This window comes from Capsicum annuum, chromosome 7, assembly GCF_002878395.1.
Source record: "Capsicum annuum cultivar UCD-10X-F1 chromosome 7, UCD10Xv1.1, whole genome shotgun sequence".
Taxonomy (NCBI): domain Eukaryota; kingdom Viridiplantae; phylum Streptophyta; class Magnoliopsida; order Solanales; family Solanaceae; genus Capsicum; species Capsicum annuum.
The window spans coordinates 6,819,688-6,822,600 of NC_061117.1; positions in this window are offsets into that span (position 1 = coordinate 6,819,688).

Sequence of the window (2,913 nt, forward strand, 5' to 3'; positions counted from 1 at the left end):
CAACCTACGCTGGCTACGTAATACAGGGATGACTGCTAAGAATTACACCCTAAACTGGTAGGTGAGTTCTCATCCTTGGGTTCACTCGGTGCTAAATTCTACTCCCATCTGAAAAGACTGATCATGATTTAACTGATGGTACATGGACTGATCAACTGACTTCGTTGATTGACAAAATAGTACTACTATCTGAGAGTTAACTGAGACCATGAGATTCTGAGGTTTCCTGAGTCACGTGACTGACTGAGTTCTATAGATCGTGGCTTGACTGAGATGATCATGACAATATGACATGGATCTAGGCACACAGATATATTTTTCAGGACGAATACCCCTAGGACTTGATAGAAGGAAACTGACACACATGACATAACTTGATCACAAGATTTGAGTCCACAATTCACAATATCATAAGTAGGGGATATCATATTTCATATAGTGATTCAACATCTTAAACATTTTAGGGAATGTATGGATATATTTTGTATACAAATTGTATATCTCCATTATCTTACATGCTTCATACCATAACAATAGCAACAAATGAAAAGCATAGAATTCATATTAAAGTATATAGATAACATGGACTTTTCATTTAGACATCATAGAACCATACAACATGAATTTTTAGCATCCTAAGCATTTTATCAAACTACATGCATTCTTTAAGGCATAAGTGGGTTTTATACCTGCACCATATTAAACCACCTAAAGTTCATGGTTTTCAATTAACAAACATATATATTTCATGAAAACACCTTTAGATATGACATTGAAACTTAAACAACAATTGTCAACATGTACATACTCGTGTCACCACAAAAATTTTTTTACAAAATAATATTTAAAACATGGTTCTTGAGCTCTATGAACGGATTGGATCCATAGATGAACACTACGCATACCTTAGAAAGGAAACCTTGATGATTTGCTGAAGAGTTCTTGGATTGGAAAACTTAATTCTCGATTATCATGGAAAAAGGCTTGAATCTTACTTTTGAGAGATGAGTTTGATGGAAACCCTAATCTTGTGGTTGAGAGCGTAAGAGAGGATTTTTGAGATGCTTAACTGAAGAAAAATGAGAAAAATTATGCCTCTTTAGGGTTATAAGTCGGGGAGGATGAAGGAAATGACCAAAATACCCTTATGAAATAAATTCCCAATTGCTGAAAAATTATAGCTGACGACATTGGTGATAGGGCGTCAGACTTGTGATAAGTCATCAAAAATGTCGTCAGATTTGTGATAAGTTATCACAAATGTCATCACTTGAGAGCTGGTTTCTGCCTAAGTCTAACGACCTTTGTGATAGGGCATCACAAATGTGATAAGCTATCATGAATGTCACCACATAGGAGCTGGTTTCTGCCTAAGGCTGACGACCTTCGTGATAGGGCGTCACAAATGTGATAAGCTATCATGAATGTCGTCACTTAGGAGCTGGTTTCTGCCTAAGGCTGATGACCTTCGTGATAGGACATCACAAGTATGATAAGGTATCATGAATGTCGTCACTTAAGAGCTAGTTTCTACCTAAGGATGACGAACTTGGTGATAGGGCGTCATAAATGTGATAAGCTATCACGAATGTCGTCACACTGTTTCCAGCTTGATATGCTGGAGTAAAATAGGCATAACTCTTTTCTTTGCTATCGGATTTAGGCAAAATTGGTATCGTTGGAAAGATAATTCGATTATATATCTATTGATAGGTCATTAGATCAAAATTTCCAAGTATAATGAGAGATATGCTTGTTTGAAGTTGACTATACCAATATCCTTCTCAAGAATTCGATCAGTGAGGAATGTTTTGATTCGTCTATTAACTAAGAGTTATTTGAGGCCTTAATACACCTCAACCTTGATATTAAAACTACCAAAGCACTAAGATTTAATACTCATGAGTTTGAAGCATGGTCCTAATATTAGTTTGAATTTTTAGGGTATTACAACTATTCTTGATTATGATCTTCAACTTTTAGATTTACTCAAGCCTACGGCAGTCATTTACATTTTGCCTGGATGACTTTATAAAATGTGATGATATTTCTTACTTATTCCATACACCCCCGTATACTCAGTACATCCTCAAAGTACTGATCCACATATACGTCTATGTGCTACACTATCTCATAATGTAGGTTTAGGTGCTCAGTCTTAGCAGTGTGAGTGATTTTTGAGCATCGCATATACATTCTTGCAGTTGGTGAGTCCTCATAGTTTGGGGACTTAGTTATTCACACTTTCTGCTTATTAGTAGATGTTTCTCATTTTTCTTTAGACAGTTTGGGTCAGCTGGGGCCTGTCTCAGTGACTCACTAGATTTAGATAGTAGAGGCTTGTCGGAATATCATATTTAGTATACAGATTTTATTTTAGTACTCAGATTTTCAGCATCTACCTTATCAAACGTTCGAGATTAGTATTATTTAGATATACCGATATGATTTAGATAGTTTTCTGCATATATATATTATGATTTTTCATTGATATTTACCCTATATTGAGATTCAGATTTAGAAAAGGCAGCGAGGGTTAGCTCAAGACTACTTGTAGTTTAGAGCACCGTGTGGCATCTCGGGAACTAGATTTTGGGGCGTTAAAAACTTTGTATTAGAGCCTAATATTTAGAGAGTCCTAGGGAGTCAGACAAGTCACGTTACATAGGGTCTTAATCATCGGTGTGAAGCATGCTATATCTATGAGAAAGAGGCTATGGAGCATTTTAGGAAATTATCTCTTCTTTCATGATCTATCATACATTCAGTGTATCTATCTGTTTCTAACTCGTGCTTTTATATGACAAAAATGCCTCTTCGTTGAGCTAACGCTCGCAGAAACAATAACCAACCACCTCAGCCCGCTGATGCGCTAAGGGTTTGAATGACGGTATTTTGCTCTAGGAACTTAAA